This window comes from Pongo pygmaeus, chromosome X (assembly GCF_028885625.2).
Source record: "Pongo pygmaeus isolate AG05252 chromosome X, NHGRI_mPonPyg2-v2.0_pri, whole genome shotgun sequence".
NCBI classification, from domain to species: Eukaryota; Metazoa; Chordata; class Mammalia; order Primates; family Hominidae; genus Pongo; species Pongo pygmaeus.
Window position 1 is genome coordinate 158475773 of NC_072396.2, and position 16720 is coordinate 158492492.

General features: G+C 57.3%; 1 protein-coding gene across 7 annotated transcripts in view; it reads left to right on the forward strand.

Moving 5' to 3' along the window:
• The first annotated feature begins 3926 nt into the window (after window positions 1–3926).
• The window catches only part of ATP2B3 (ATPase plasma membrane Ca2+ transporting 3), a 65205-nt gene continuing 52411 nt past the window's right edge, over window positions 3927–16720 (forward strand). For 3 of the 7 annotated variants that reach the window (XM_063660861.1, XM_063660860.1, XM_063660859.1), the window contains exon 1: window positions 4719–4838. The gene's annotated coding sequence lies outside the window, so the exon portion shown is untranslated. Of the gene's footprint in view, window positions 4161–4718; window positions 4839–16720 lie in introns of those variants that run through there. The other 4 variants (XM_054472072.2, XM_054472071.2, XM_054472069.2 and 1 more) reach the window with 2 other exon arrangements.

The following is a 16720-nucleotide window of genomic DNA, read 5'->3' on the forward strand; positions in this document are numbered from 1 at the left end:
CTCTGTGCATGGATGTGAGTGTGAGCATGTGTGTGTGTGTGTAATCTCCCCTTTATAAGGACACTTGTCACTGCATGCAGGGCCCGCCTGGATAACCCAGGATAACCCCACATCTCAAGATTCTTCACTTGATCACATCTGCAAAGACCCTATTTCCAAATAAGGTTGCATTGCAGTTCCAGGGGTTGGGACATGGACACATCTGTGGGGACATTTTTAGCCTGCCCCTGGGCTGCAAATGGACATGGGCTTGGCCCCTGAGGCCTTGGGGAAGGGGCTGGGACCTCAGCCAGGGAGCCAGTGGGCATGAGAAGACGGGATGGGGGGCCCAGGCCCAGCCAAAGGGGTCCTCACTTCAGAGCTGGCCAAGGAGTTGCTGTCCCGACAGTGGCAGGAGGGACCTGGGCAAGGAGGGGGCATGGCCTAGAGGCCTGGGAGAGGAGGGGCCTGGTGACCGGGTAGGGACCAAGGAGCCAGGAGAGAAAGCAGTTGTGGGAGGGGAGCGGGGACTGAAGGGGCTGGAGGCAGGTGGAGAGAGAGAGGGGTGAGAGTGGGGATGAGGCGGCCAGGTAGGGTGGTGGGCAGCCGCTGAGAGCAGGGTGCTCTCTGTGGCTTTTGTTTCCCAGGCAGTCATCGGCAATGTGGGAGAGTGGGGTGGGGACGGAGGCCTGGCATGCCCTAAGGAGGCAGGTCCAGGGCATGGTGGGACAGGCTGGCTTGGGACCTGGGAGGGAGCTGGGAAGCAGAGTGGTCTGGGCCTCCCTGGGTTAGGCTCCCTAAGTACTCCCAGTGCAGAGGACAGGACTTGGTGTATGGGAGAACTTTCTAGCAAAACTCCCACCTCTTTACTGATGGAGGACCCAAGAGGGGCTGGCCGGTGAGCAAGGATCACCAGTGACACTGGCAGCATTTGCCTGGCACTCAGGTGTCCTCATTCCCAGGCCTGGGCCCTCCCTCTCAGCCTCAGGGCTCTGGGCTGGGAACCAACAGACACAAACCACAGAGAAAGGACCATCCCCTTACCTGGCCATTAGCTGTTTAGGGGCCACAATTTGCTGAGGACTAGTGACTTCCATGACACTTTGTTCCTTGGCCATCTGACCTTGGCCTCAGTGGAACTCATCACAAAGGTATGCACCATGGCCAACTCTTGGCTGGATTAGCCATGAGCAGTGCCCTGGGGGCCCGGGGGAGGAGGCAAAGTGGTGGGGCAGGTAACCCCTGCCTCGGATTTTCTGCCCTGAACTTGCTTCTTCCCCCTGGCCAGAGAGGGCCTGTGCAGAGTCTGGGGTCAGAGAATAGGGAGGGGAGATGCATAAACACGCAACCCAGGCAGCAGCTGCTCCAAGCTCAGGGAGATTCCCCCATGTGGATAGCAGCCATCAGTTAAATGAACAGCCTCCATCCCCCAGGGGTGCTCAGTATGTTCCCTGGTCCCCGAGGGAAGACAGTGACGCAGCCCAAAGGGACTCTTCTCTCTGCTTGTCAGCTCTCACAGCCACTCCTAAGCCTTTAAGTGTGGGTCTCCCCAGCCCCACACCTGCCCTCCCAGAGCTGCCCACACATGTCTGCTAAGAGGTGCTTGTCTTCAGCCAGGACCCACCCCTTGCCCAAGGGATGCTCCTGCTGGGGGCCACCAAAGGAGGCCAGCTCAGCAGCCTGCCTCTGCCTTTGCTCACTCCAGAGCAGGGCCCTCGGGCCTGGGACGGAAGGACATGACCCCAGGGAGCCTGCCACAGTGTGGGAGGCCAAGAAGGAACTTGGCCTGAATGTGCTGGGGAAAGGAGGCCACGGGCCCTCAGGAGGCGCTCCTGTGCTCGCAGCTCCTCTGCCCTCCTGTGGTGCCTGGGGGCATGGGGGCAGCTGGTCTCCCGGCCAGGGGCCAAAGTCCAGCTTACAACCTGCTCCAGGTGGGATCCAGTGCCCTCTGGGCCTCCACTTCCACATCTGGAATGTGGGGTAGTAAGAGGAACGACTCCAAGATGGCAGGGCTCTCGCAAAATGGCCAGAACTTAGCTCATGATAAGTTTCCAGCATCACTGGGGCTTGCTTCAGTCTTGATTTTCCCCATTCGGTACCATGGGAAGTCACAGGCTATGTGTGTGTGAGAGGAGAGTGTCCCCAAGGCGGCTCTGGGCCCTGAGGAGCACATGCGCCAGGCTCAGGAAAAGCTGCCTCAGAGTTGGAGTGGAAGGGGACTGCGTGAGTGTGCAAATGAATATGTGTGAGAGTGTGAGTGTGGATGCAAACCGAGTGGGGAGGGTGTGTGTGAGTGCGACTGTGAGTAACCGTGTGTGAGTGTGTGTGTGTATGTATGTGCCCATGTGTGTGCTCACTGGGTGAGTGTGTGAGTTGTGTAGGTGTGAGAGCATGTAACTATGTGTGAATCATTGTGTAACTGTGTGGGCCACCGAGCTTGTGTGGGTGAGGGTGAGTGAGCACATATGACTGTGAGGATGCGTCTGCGTGAGATTGTGTGTGCATGAGTGTGTGAGTGTGTTTGTGTAAGTAGGTGAGTGAGCAGGAGTTCATGCATATGAGCAGGTGTGAGTATGTGTGCGTGCATGTGAGTGGGTGTGAGTAAGCATGTGTGAGCGCACACGTGACCAGGTGTACGTGTGTGTGTGTGTGCGCGCGCGCGAACCTCAGCCCACACTGAGAGGTGCCAGGGGCTTGGCCCTGGCTCTGGAATGCCAGATCTAGATCACTGGCTTTCCACGGAACCAGCTGCTTCCTGTGGAAGGGAGGGGCAGTCTGTGGGGGTTGTGACAGTTCCCTGGTCGCAGGGGCAGCAGAACCTTCCTGCCCTTTTGGTCCCTAGCACAGTGGTGCCTCCTCAAAGAGGCCTTCCCTGAGCCGCCAGCAGCCTCTTTCATGACTCCCCATCAATGGGGTTCCATAGCTCTGACCGCAGCGGCGTGAGCACATTTGCCATCTGACGGCCACTCCCTGCTCTGTGGTCCCTGCTGTGTCCCCAGTGTTCAGCTCTGGTCTGGCACACAGCATGTCCGGGGCCCTCTTTCTCCAAGGCAAGAAAGAATTCGAGGCTGCGTCCAGGCCTCTTGCACCTGCCTTAGGCTCCCGCCCAGATCCTCTACCTGTGCCCCAGCGAGCATTCTCTGCTCGCTGCTCAGAATGCTGGCAAAGGCCGGCCCTGGGGTCAGAGGCCTCCACTGCCCCTGGAGCTGGGAGGCCTGGGGATCCACCGGCAGGCACGGGGGTCTCTTTCCAGGTAGGTTGGGAACGCGTGCTTGTGGGTGTGGACAGGTATCTGCACTGGGGTTTGTCTGTGTGTCTGTCTCCACTCACACCGGGGATGTATGTGCCCCTGCGTGTCTGTCTCTGGTGCCCACCTGTGTGCAGTCTCTGTGTCCTGCCTAATGGTGTTCCCGTGATAACCGACGGTGAGGCTCTCCGGTAAGCGCGAAGATCTCCGGATCTTCCTCTGGGAAGACGCATTTGGACGCCCGTACTCTCAACAGGTAGTGGAGTTTGCAGGAGACCACCAATGCCTTGGAGCCCACCGAGGCAAGACCCAAGGACCCCACACTACACATCAGCCACCCGGCTTTGTGCCCCATTTTACTGTTGGGGAGACGCACCTAGAGGGCAGGGGTCTGGAGAGGTCGTGGCAGCCTAGAGCCCCAGTCGCAAGCTCAGGGTGCTCTCTCTGCACTCACAGGTGCCATGGTCCCCCAGTTTCCATCCCCACCCACCCCCACTCGGCCAGTGCCCTTTGGGGGCAATGCCAGGCCAGAAAGGGCGGACACCCTCGCGCGTCCTGGGGACAGAAGGGCGCGCAACGGGCGCGTAGCTCCGGAGCCCCGAGGCCCCTGCGCCGCGCACCGCCCCCCGCGCCCGCTCCCTCCTCCCTCCCTCCTCCTCACCCAGCGCCCTCCCCCTCCCCCCTCCCTCCCTCCGCGCTCAGAGCTGCGGTTGGAGCCGAGCGCGCCGCGTCGCCCGCCGCCGATGCAGAGCGTGGGGAGCACTCGGCCGCAGCCCTCGCCCGCCGCAGAGGGTCGCGTCCCGCGCCGCCGGCCAGGCCGCCCCGTGCCCGGGCCTTTCCATCCTTGGAGAGGATCGTTGCCCGCCTGACGCCCGCCCGCAGCTACAGCGCCCGTCGGAGCCGAGGCCGCGGCGGCGGCCGTGCCCATGCCAGGGTAAGTGGTGCTCGGGGCGCGCGGGCGCCGCCGGGGTGGGCGCGGGCGCGGCGCGGGCACAGGCGCGGGTGGGGATGGGAGGATGACCCGGCAGGTGGTGCAGCGGCAGGTAGGGGGACACGGGTCCCCCCGCCCGAGGCACCTGAGCCCCGCGCCGGGCCTGCGTGTCCTTGCGGCACTGCGGCCGCGCGTCACCCTGGGGCCCCAGGCCGGCGGGCAGCGCCCCGCAGCCTGCACCCTGCGCCCCGCATCGCGCGCGCACGCGCATCCGTGCCTGAGGAACAAGGCCGTTGGGGGCTGCGGGCCGGGGCTCAGGGTGGGCCCAGCCGGGGGCGCGGGATCTGGGCCGGGAGCCCGCCAGTGCGCACGCACCTTCCCGGAGCCTCGGGCACCCCCTCCCCCCCCGCGCCCTCACACTGTATCATCCTTCCCCTCTCGCGTTCCCACACCGTTCCCCGCACGCCCACGCGGCTGCCCGGCAGACCCCACCGCGGTCACGGGCAGTGCCCACGAGAAGCCGCCCGGGGCCGCACTTAGGTAACTTCTCCATCCCTCCAGGAACAACTGTCTCCCCCTCCTCGCCTGTGTGACCTTGGCCAGCCAGCTTTTCCTGTGGCCGCCTCCGTTTTCTCACGGGTGAAAGCTCTGGCTTTAAGATTCTGGAATTTGGAATGGCAGGTGCCGCATCTCCCAGAGCCTGAGACGATGGGCTTCTCTCTCTATGACCTGGTGTCCTTCCTTCTGCTGGCCCTTCTGGGGGTTGGTGGCTCAGCCAGCCGGCTGAGGAGGGGTGGGAGGCAGGGCGGGGGCATGGCGCCCGGGCAGGTCAGGACTGGAGGGAGTCTTGGAGAGCCCCCGGGGTGAGGGTTCCATGAGGGTTTAGGAGAGACTGTGGAAATGCTCCTTCGCTCACTCAAGGGGCAGGGAAGGGACCAGAATTCTTCAACTAGATGCTTGCCATTTCCTGGCGAGGTCATATAATTTTCAAAGATGAAGCCCCAGGGCCTCCGACCTCAAGGGAGTCCCTGCCTGCTGAAGGATCAAGTCCAGCCTGTCCCCAACTGGCCCCCATCCTGAATTCCGCTGGCACCCTAAAAGTCAGCCGACTTCCCCTGGCTGACTGGGGCACCAGTCTGGCAGGCACCCCCTGCACCTCCTCCCCTCCTTTGCCCACTAGGATCTGTGCCCTCACCCCCTGCCATCGCCCCTCACTAGTCAGTGACCATCTTAAGGCAAGAACTGGCTCTTCATTTGCACAGGCCTGGCACAGAGTGGGCACCTGGTTTCTGCATGGCATATTCATGACTTTGACCTCACTGAATCTGCAGACTCGCTGAACAGGAGAGGCAAGGTCTGGATTTTTGTCCCCATTTTTCAGATGGGATCACTGAGGCCCCCAAGAGGAGAAGGGATTCAGCCCTGAATTGAGGCCCCTTCCTTCATGAGCAGATGGCTGGGGACATTCCTATGAACCTGGTGGGGCAGGGAGGCGGGGAGAGGTTATCGTAATAATCAAAGACCAGCCCCGGTTCCTGAGCTCCATCTGAGTCTCACATCAACCACAGGAGTGAACGGCTGTTTTCATCCCCAACCCCCACCCCCCGCCACCACTTCTCACAGATGAGGAAACCGAAGCCATGTGGCTCATGAAAGGGGGGCTGGGATGCCGAGGAGAGGGCTGGGGATGCCTGGGCCCCTGTGGGACACAGCTGAGACCCAGCAGAGGGTCCCAGGGTGAGGTCAGCCCCTCAAGTCTGCGCCATCGGAAGGGGCTGGGAACTTGTGGTCCCGGGCCATTGATTGTCACTGCTGCAGGCCCCGAGGCGGGGGAGAGCCAAGGACACAGCCAGTCTCCATCAGCTCCACCTGGGCCGTGCCCAGCACGGCCAGGTGGTTTGAGTGCAGGAGTAGGCATGCTCTCACACAGCAGGGGGTAACAGGCAGATGGAAGTGGGGCGGGCGTGGGAGGGGGCCTTGCACAGCGCCAGAAGGAGAGCCGGTCCCTTGAGGAAGGAAGCCCCTAAGGCTAGGAGCATGCCAGGGGACAGCCACAATGCCAGGTGATGGAGATGCCCCAAACGGCCCCCGGAGGGCAAGGAAGGGGCCAGAGGAGGCTCGTGTGGGCGTCTGGGGCTTCAGCGACAGCAGCCCCATACCTGATGGTCTTTGTGACCTTGGCCAAGTCCCTTCTCCATTCCAGATCCAGGGTGGGGGTGGGCCTGGGCGAGCTGGAGCTTCAGAGGTTGAATCATTCACTAGCGGGAGAAGCCAAGCCTGTGAGTCAGTGAGTGCTCTCCATCCCAGAACGTCTGCTCCCAGCCCAGGGATGCAGCCACGGAGCGCCGGGGTCAGCTGTGGAGGACCCTCTGAGAATGTCTTGTGGAAAGGGGCGCCTTGCCTGCCCAGTAGACAGGATGAGGGCACCCCAGAGCCCCAGGGGCTTCTGAGAGCTGAGTACTCTCTGGGCCTCTTGCAGCCAGCAGAGCCAGGCAGAGCTTCCTCTGGCCTTTTCACCTCCTCCCCCACCTCACAGAGCAAGTCATCAGCACATATGAAGTCCCTTCTGATTTTAAATTGATGGCTTGTGTATTTCACCAACGGCTACTGTCTCCATCAGCGGTCAGTAGCACATCAAGTAATGTCAGCAATGATAATAGTTATAATGGCAGTCACTTTATGTCAGACACTGAGTGCTGCACAGACATTTCCTTGCCCACTTAATTGAAACAACAACAAATGATTGCAAGTGCTGTTATCCCCATTTTGCATTGAGGCTGAGGCCCAGAGAGGCTAGGTAACTTGCCCAAGGTCACACAGCCAGTAGGTAGCAAATCCAGGGCTGGAATGTAGTCCATCAGGCTCCGGAGTCTGGTCTGTGCTTGTAGCCATTAGTTACTGTATCTCCAGAAGTGTGTGCGGAAGTCAGCAGAATAGAGTGTGGTTCGTGTGAACTCACTGTCTCGGGTACTCCCAGCCTTGTGGGCTGAAGCCGGGGATTCTTGGGAAGACCTTGCAGCTCAGAAGCTGAGCCACCTGCACCTCTGCCCCATCTACCCACTGAGAGAAATGGACAATAGGTGGATTTATATCAATCTCCAGCAACTCAGGGACCGGTTTGCTTCGCATTCATGGCCCCTTCAGGGCACCCGGAAGCACTGGTAGTGCACGTAAATGGCAGCTGATAGATGGAGACCTGTGCCATGGTACTGAAGGCAAACACTTCCATCTAAGCACGTGTGAGCCTCACCAGTGCCATCTCTGAGATGGGCCGAGGCACTGGGCTCTTGCTGTGACTTTGCAGCAAGCTCCCCAGCAACGCCCTGGGCTGGGTATGCCAGGCAGAGACCTGGAGCATGCACAGGGCTCCTCCCTTCCCCACCCTGGCTAAGCTGGCAGAAGCCAGGCTAAGCAGCGCCCGGCTGGAAAGCCCTCCCCTGCCTGGGCTCCTTCTGTTGGGTGGGCGGTGCTGGCAGTGGGCCTGGGAGCCGGCGGAGAAGGATCAGAGCCACGCGTCACTGGGGCAGAGGGAAGCAGGCTCTCAAATGCAGGGGAATTCGGGCATCCTGGACTGCCCAAGGTTGGGAAGGGGACAAGTCCAAGGTCACATGGCTGAGTAGGTGGCAGGACTTGAGTCAGAGCAACAAGGCAAGGGTGGAAATGCCAATGGTTGGGGAATCTTGGGACTGGCAGGACTCTTTTAGAGCACAAGGAGGTTTCCGGAGTCTTGGTTCCAAATCAAAGTTGTGCAAAGCGAGTATGTCCGTGTCCTTGAAGAGCACCTTATTTAAAGGGGTCCTGAGCCAGCCTCTCTTGTTCTGTAGGTGGGTCTCTCAGTAAGCGAGCAGCCATTTTATTCCAGTGAGAAGTTCTCCCCTGAGGCCACGGACTCGAGGCACTTTCTCCAGCTGCACTGTCCAAGCAGCGATTTTATTAGAATGCACTTCCTCAGGTGCACCAGCCACATTTCAAGGGCTCAGGAGCCACCCAAGGCTGGTGGCTACCGTCACAGACAGTGCAGAGAGAGAACATTCCCATCACTCCTGAATGTTCTGTCACACAGAGCTGCTTTACAGGAAATGGAAACCCGAGTCCTCACATGGACCCTGAAGCCACCTCCCACACCCACTCCTGGTGGCACAAGGCCACTAATGCAGCAGCTTGGGCTCCCCCAGAGAACCATCCTGAAGAGAAGCCCCAAAGAGGGCTGACTGCTCACAGATATTTGAAGAGGTGTTCTGTGATGGGACAGGCTCCAGTCTGAGAGCTTAACAGGTAGGGACGGAGAGTGCCAGGCTGGGCTTGAGCGGGTCGTTCCTCAGAATGGATGAGTGCATTCTATTGTCAGAATGGCGCCAGCTATGCCAGGGGGCCAAATCTTATTGATGTGATGGGCATGAGGGACACTGCCCTGGTTCATTGTGTGCCAGGCTCTGTGTTTGCTTCAGGGGAGACGACGGAAAGCAAAAAGCAAACGCAATGCCCTTCCTGCCCTCCTGGAGCCTTTGTGCTTTGCTAAGTGTTCACCAAAGTAAGAGTGCAAACCTGGCTGGGGCCGGGAGGATGGACCGAGGCCAGCCGGTATCTCCCAGGGCTCGGGTCCACAACCTGAGTCCCCGCCCATCCTGCCCTGACCCCGCCTCCTCCGCAGCCACATGTGGCTGGTGGCTACCACATGGGACAGTGCAGAGACTCCGGGATGTACCGTCACACAGAGCTGCTTTAGAGCAAATGGAGACCCGAGTCCTCACATGGACCTAGACACCCCCCGCCAAGCCCACTGCCCCATGGCTCCTTGGAAGGGAGTGGCCAAGCATGTACTCTCCAGGGGCTGCGCAGATACCTAGACAAACACAGACCAGGGAGGAGGGAAAGGGCCTCTGTCCCAGCAGCTCACCATGCCGTGGGGGATGCCCAGACCTCGCCTCGTGCTGACTCCAGTGGCCCTAGCACACCCAGCATGGGGCAAAAACCAGATCCGGCCACCGCCTGGTCCTTATTAGGCCCCACCATGTGCCCAGAGCGCTGCATGTGCGCAGGAAACAGCAGGGAGGAGTCGTGGTTTTTTTTTTTTTTTTTACTGATTTCTTCCTATTTAAAAACAATACTCTTAATATGCGCTCTATAGGAAACGTATAAAACACAGAGAAGTCAAAGATGTAGTAAAGCCATCCTATCATGCAAATGTAAATCCAACATCTCCATTTGATTCATTTCACATTGCTGTCATTATACCATGGGCTCAATTGTGTAATCTGTTTTTTACTTCACATAAGCATTTTCTTTATTAATATAATCCCTTCCTAAATGAATGGTTTTTTCAAAATGGTTATAGTTTAATTTTTTTAAGATTATAAAAGCAGTAAGTGCTTATTGCAAAAATAAAGAATGATCTTGAGCCATGCAAAGAAGAAATTTGATCATTCAACAGTTATTTACCAAGCACCCGGGATGTATCAGGCGGCCTTCAGTAATTACAATTTTTAATGGCTGAATAATATTCTCCCAAGAGATTGTAACTCGCTTAATTATTTGGCTATTTTTGGAAACCCAGGCAGTCAGATTTATTTTACTCATACGTGAGCTCTGCTGAGGAGCCTCTGTCCTGAGGAGAGGACCAAGACAGAGGTATCTTCTGCCAAATTGTTCTCCAAAAGGGCTTTTTCATCGCACTGGATGGTCTCGCTCACTGCAACCCTGCCAGCATTAGATATTTTAATCAAACAAATTGTCATAAGTATCTAGGTCAAAAATATGTACTTTAGTTTATATGTCTTTAATTGCCGATGAGGGGGCACGTTTTTCCTCATGTTTATAAGTTGTCTTTTCCTTGTGAATTATCTGTTCATCCCTTCTTTTTTTTTTTTTTTTTCCTGAGACAGTCTCGCTCTGTCACCCAGGCTGGAGTGCAGTGGGGTGATCTCAGCTCACTGCAACCTCCACCTCCAGGGTTCGAGCCATTCTCCTGCCTCAGCCTCCCGAGAAGCTGGGATTACAGGGGTCCGCCACCACACCCGGCTAATGTTTGTATTCTTAATAGACACGGGGTTTTACCATGTTGGCCAGGCTGGTCTCAAACACCTCACCTCAGGTGATCTGCCCACCTCGGCCTCCCAAAGTGCTGGAATGAAAGGTGTTTATTGAAGTCTTAGTGTTTCTTCTGTGGGCTTGAATAAACTGTATGCATGAAAAAACAGTGACAATTTAACAGATTTGTTGCAAATAATTTTTAACACCTTTGTTCTTTGCCATTTTTTTCATGCAAAAGGTAAACACTTTGTTGCTCACAATTATTTGTGATTTCTTCCATTGTTTCTAGGCTTAGAAAATCCCTTTCGGAAATTTGAGAGCTGTTCATTTCTGAGTTTTCCATGTGTCTTCGCGTGTGTGTGTGTGTGTGTGTGTGTGTGTATTGGGGTGGTGTAGTTGCATTTTTAAGATATTTAACTCTTTAATTTAGGGATTAGCAAGCTTTTTCTGCAAAAGGCCAGATGGTAAATAGGTTTCCAGTTTGCAGGCCACATAGTCTCTGTCCCAACTACTCAACTCTGCATGGTAGCCTGCAAGTCGCCACAGACAATGCAAAATGAGGGGGCGAGGCTGTGTACCAATAAAACTTTATTCACAAGAACACTGGGCTGTCAGATTTGGCACTTAAGCTGTAATTTGCCAAACCTGTTGAATCCAGATGAGATGTGTCTTAGGGAAGAGTTTGAGGTGAGGATCTAAGGTGCATCCTTTGCAGATTGCTAACCAGTTGTCTCCATCTCTAGTAGCAAATCGGTTGTTCCCTGGCTCATATGCACGCACTGACACTGGTCTGCAGTCAGACCTGGTGCTGGCTGCCTGTCCTGACCCATGGGCCCATCTGTGTGCTGCTGTGCTGGTGATGTGCTTTTGCCTCTTGTACCTGGTATCGTTTAATACCTGACCTGCCGGCCCCACCTCAGCAATCCTAAAGCTTGCTTCTATGTCCAGTGGACTTTAGAACCACTTTGTCAAGTCCCCCTTCCTCCCTCCCCGCCAAGATAAAGCACTGGGAGATACATTCTCTGGACATCCTCAGAGTTCTGAAGCCGCAGATGACTCCGGTCCCCATGGGGTGGGGTGGCGGCTGGCTCTGTGCAGACGCTGTGGGTTTGACTCTCGACAGATGGGAGGCGGGTGTGGGCAGGAGAGCGCCATCCTGAGTGAAGGCCCCCAGCTGAGGATAGCCAGACGGCCCTGGGAACGCCACAGCCTCCTGACTGAGAAACACGAAAACAAAGCCGGCAGTACAAGAGAGCGCGGGAGATTGGGAAGCCACTGTGGGCCGGCAGAAGATGGCCTCAAATGACAGGACTTTGGCCTTTCTGCTGCTATTTTGGAAATCACTGTCCTGACACTCAGAATTCCCTGCACTCCGGCATTTCAAATCAAACCCTGAACTGGATTAAGGCACATGGAGTGGCCGTTTCGAAACTGAACCTACATTCCCACAGATTGCCGTCCAGGAGTGTGATGGTGGCACAGGGCGTGACCAAATAGGAAGGGGCCCTTTCTCCAGATTGGACCAGCCTGGCGGTAACCGCTTGGCTCCCTCAGAGAGCAGCAGGGGCAGGAGAGTGTGTCCGGCCCCAATTCTCGGGCAGAGCAAGGGCTCACCAGGCACAAGGGTCCATTCCACCCCCCACCATGGGCCTCAGCTCCATTTCTCCTGGAAGCATCCAGGACCAGACACTGCCACATCTTGGCTTGGAGCCACAGGCCCGGGAGAGATGGGCTCAGGAGCAGCTGGTCCTCGCTCCTCTGGCTCCTGGGGTCTCTGGGTGCTCTCCTGTAGTCAGAGGGTGGCTGCCAGCTGATGGTCCCACGCCTGGTGCAGGAGAAGAGGGAGGGCTGTGGACGGGCAGGGCATGTCTCCTACCTAGTCTCGTCTCTCCCTCCTGGCCTGTGGTTCATCTGCCCACAACACTGCGACCAGCAGCTAGGCTTGGAAACCTCTGTCCTGGGGAGTGGAGCAAGAGTCCCCCCTTGTAACCCATCCATGGGGCCAGAGAGTAAGAATGCGCTGACCTGGGGGTCACTGCCCCAGACGCCTGCCCTGGTAGCCCCTAGGGAGGCACTCGTGGCTGTGTCTGTAGGTGGGATGGGGTGGGTCAGGGCTCCCAGGCCACCGCCTGGCCCTCTGCGCCCCATCCGCCCTTCCCCGAAGGAGGAAGCTGGGCTATAGCACAATCGTGGGAGGGGGTATCTGAGATGGAGACGGGCAGCGTTGGGGTCTCCCCTAAGGGAGGAGGGGAGGGGGTGAGCACACAGAGCAGAAGTCCACCCCTCCAGGTCCTGTCCCCAGCCCAGCTGTGCTCTCCCGGTGCCTTCCCAGTGGGGAGAGCGGGCATCTGTCCACAAGCACAGAGGGGGCGGGAAGAATGGTGCTGATGACAGATGACGATAAGAGGGTCAGGAACTGGAGGAGCAGCTGGTGGTGGGAGGGTAGGGGGAGCTGATGGGCTGTGGGGAGCGCTGAGGGAGAGACTCGGAGCCCTGCGTTGGTGTTGGGTCCCGGCCTGAGAGGGGGCCTCTGCCTCTGCACTCCCTTCAGGCACTCCTGGAGCACAGCAGGAGCTTTGTGGTGCTTCCTCTGGGCTTTGCCGGAAAAGCTTCGGGCTCATATGCCGGGTTACTTGGTCAGAAATAGTGTCTTAGGCAATTCAAAAATGAACCAGCAATGCTCAGTTCATGCGATTCAGACAGCAGCCAAGCCCTTGATGACCTTCAGGTCCTGCTGTGACAGCCTTGGCTGCAGCTTCTGAGGTATCCTCTCTCTGGGCACCCTCGCCACTGGCTCTTCCTCCATCACCACATTTGGCAGCAGGCATCCTGCCCCCTCAGCTGGGGAAAGTGGCACGGATACTTCGGTGTGCTCGTTCCTTGGGTCTGGGTCACAGAAGGGCAGGCTTGACTCCCATCTTCAGCTGGAGCCCCCATTTGGAGGTCTGCCTTCCAGATCCTTTTATTGGCCTCTGACCTTGACACGAATGCATCCCCCCAGCCTGTCCTCCCAAGGACTTTGGCCTGCTTCCAGAAACCAGGATGCCCTCTCTACCACCCCTGCCAGGATTCCTGATGGGGCCCCATGGGACTCGTTCCCTAGGAGGACACGCGTGTGTGTCCTGGTAGCTCCTTATTGAGTCACTGCCTGTCCAAGCTGGAAGGACTTTGCCCAGGGCCCACAGCCCCATGGCCTCCAGCTGCCTGTAACTTCCTTAATTACCTATTTAGGCCTTGACGGCTTCCGGTCCTCAGAGCTGGCTCGGAGATTGGAAGCGGGCTGGCACGGGCACTGAGGTACCACAGGAGAGCTGGGGCGACTTGGGGCACCTCTCCTCCCATCCACATGCTCTCTGGCTATGAAGGGCTGGGAGGACAGGGACCTGGCTTCCTATTGGACCCCAAACACCAGGTCTCCGTCCCTTTGCAGGCTAGAGTCTTCCACGCTGGCCACAGCCACAGCGTTTCTAGGTCCCCATGCCGTCCGTGCCTTCGGGGCTGCTGGGCAGGCCCGGGCTGGCAGGAGGGGCGTGGGGAGCGCCTGGGGGCAGGGTAGTGGCTGGCCAGGCTCACGCTGCAATGCAGCTCGCACACCCACTGTAATTGGATAATTAGTGTCATTATGCTTCCTGCTCCCTCGCTCTCTCCTTCTGCAGCTCATGCCTTCTCTGGCGGGAAGCAAATGACTGTCCTCCAACCCTCAGTGTAGACTTCTGGCCCCAATCACAAAGGGGCTTCCAACCTCCCCGTGGGATCCAGGGACACCCAGCATTGTGAGGGCCGCCTGTGTGGGAGACAGGAGCACTGCAGGAGTCCGGGCAAGCTTGGGGAAGCATCCAGAGAGGCACACGGGTTCAGCCCCCGGCCGAACGGAATGTTCTGGCTTCACCGGTCGAGCTTGGTCCTGACCTGTGAACTCTGGGGTCCAGCTGGAGTCCAGCTGAAGACTTCAGGACAAGCCTCGGGAGGGGCGCGTGTGGCGGGAGGGGCTGACTCAGCAAAGAGCATTGCCCTGCTTGGCTTCCTGGAGATCTCATGGGCTTGAAGGAACCTCCGGGAAAATGGGCCCAGTCCCCTGGGGACCAGCCTCAGGGTGTGTGGGTAGGTGGAGCCCTGCCTTCTCACCAACCCAGCAAAAAGGAACGAGGACCATTTCGCAGATTAAAAAGTGAAGGCCCAGAGAACTTGAGTGACCAAAGCCAGCACCTGCACTCTGGGACCCTGAGGTTGATGGGGACAGATTTCCTGTCCAGTCACTTTGCTGAACTCTTTTAATTGGTTCTAATCACTTGCTCGTTGCTTTTCTGGGGTTTTCAGGGCAGTATAACTTGGCAGAGGAGCAATGTAGAATCCTCTGGAGCTAGACCACTTGAGGTCACGTTGGCCTCTGCTCCTGGCTTGCCGTGTGACCTTGAGTAGGCTCTCTAACCACTCTGTGCCTGAGCCGCATGTGCTCTTTGGTGGGGATGGCCACCCCATGCTATAGAGGCTTCTGGCAGAGTGATAGTCATCCTGCCTGTCGTCTGTGGCTCTATCCTCTCCCTTCCGCCTTAGCTAGAACTTCTAGGACAATATCACCCCCCAGGGAGCTCAGGGGAAAGTGGGGATTTGGTAGGTCCTGGAGACCTCAGGGAGGCCTCCTGGCTCTCCCAGAACCAGGCTGGATTTGGGTTAGGAGTGAATATTTACTCAGGCTATGGGCTTGGCCTATCTAACAGAGACCCAGCATAACAGTGGCTTCAGTGAGAGAGAGTTGACTTCTTTCTCATGTAAGAGCCTAGGTGGGCAACCTAGGGCCAGCGCAACAGCTACTTAGCCCTCAGGAATCTGAGCTCCTTTGATTGTGTCATACGTGGACTCCATGTGCAAGACGGCAACAGATCGATAGCTGCGGCAGCACCTGTTCCCACATCAGCATTCCAGCTGGCAGGAAGGAGGGGAAGGGCAGAGGAGAACACATTCCTTCTCTTTAAGGACATGGCCCTTGAATTCGTCCCTGTCACTTTTGCTCATACCCAGTTGGCCAGGACATAGTCGGATGGTCATGGTTAGCTGCAAGGGAGTTGGGGGGATGTAATCATTAGCTGGGTGACAAGACACTTAGCTGAAAATTAAAACATGACGTAGGAAGTGGGAGAGTAGCTAGCAAGTTTCTGCCACACACCTCTGGGGATTCATTAACACCTCCTCAAGACACATTTGAGAAATGGAAGGTACCCATCTTGAGGCCAGGCTTTCCCCAGGTGACCTGGCCAGCCCTTCTGGGGATGGAATGGGGTCAGTACCTCTGAAGAAGTGCAGCAAAAAGAGGGGGCCATTTGTGAGCAAGAGGGCAGGAGCAGTGGTGATGGCCTCTCTCCACTGATCTGGTCCTGTGACACCAAATAGGGCACCCACCTGGCTGGGCAGGATACGGGTGGTGTTAAAAGTCACAGAGGCTGTAGGGTGGGGGTAGGGTGTGTGGGGAAGGGTCTGCTTGGGCTTCCATATCCAGTAGGGGGGTTTCCTGGAAGTTAAAATCCATACAAGCGAACTGCTTGCTGATTGGGCTGGTCAAGGCAGTGAAACTCCTGCAATCACAGCGTGTGGCTTCGGCACCACGGGAGGCCATTCAGGCCCAGTGTCCACCAACCTGGACACAGGGCGAAGTGGCTGGTGGGGGCTGCTTGCGTGTTCTATTGTGGTGACATAGACATCACCTAAATTGTACCACATTCACCATTTTTAAGTGTGCGGCCCAGGGGCAGAAGCACATTCACGGTGCTGCGCAGCCATCACCACCATCCAGCCGCAGAACTTGTGCGTCTTCCCAAACTGAAGCTCTGGCCCCGTTCAACCCCAACTCCCCACCCCCCAGCCCCTGGCACCCACCCTTCCACTGTCCGTCCCCTCGGATTTCACAGCTCTCCTACGAGGCCCTCGCAGGAGTGGAATCCTACAGTGTTGGCCTTTCTGTGACTGGCTCCTTCTACTGAGCCCAACATCCTCAAGGGTCGGCCATGTTGAAGCCCGTCTCAGAATGGCCTTACTTTTTAAGGCTGAGTCCTATTCTATGGCCTGGATGGGCCACATCGTGTTTATCCAGCTGCCTATCCATGGACACTGGGTTGCATCCACCTTTTGGCTATTGTGAGTAGTGTTGCAATGAACTTGAGTGGACAAACACGTTCGTGTCCCTGCTTTCAATTCTTTGGGGCCTACCCCAGCAGTGGGGTGGGCAGGTCCTATAGGAATTCCTATGGGAATTCTACTGCTTTCCACGGTGGCTGCACCGTCTTCCATTCTGTAGCAGCGCTTGTTTGAATGAGAATTCCGGGCCCGCCCTGGAGCCTCTGAAGGCAGGCAAATGTGTGGTCTCAAGCTTGGCTAGACACCCAGATCCCCCAGGGGCTGGGGTGCTTTATAGCATTCTGGTCCTCCCGCTTCTTAGTGGGAAGCTCTGGACCCAAGACTCTGTATTCGTGAAGTTCCCTGACTGGGGAGGGGTGCCCACCCCAGTCTGGCATGGGCTGCTGTAGATTAGACTAGAGCGT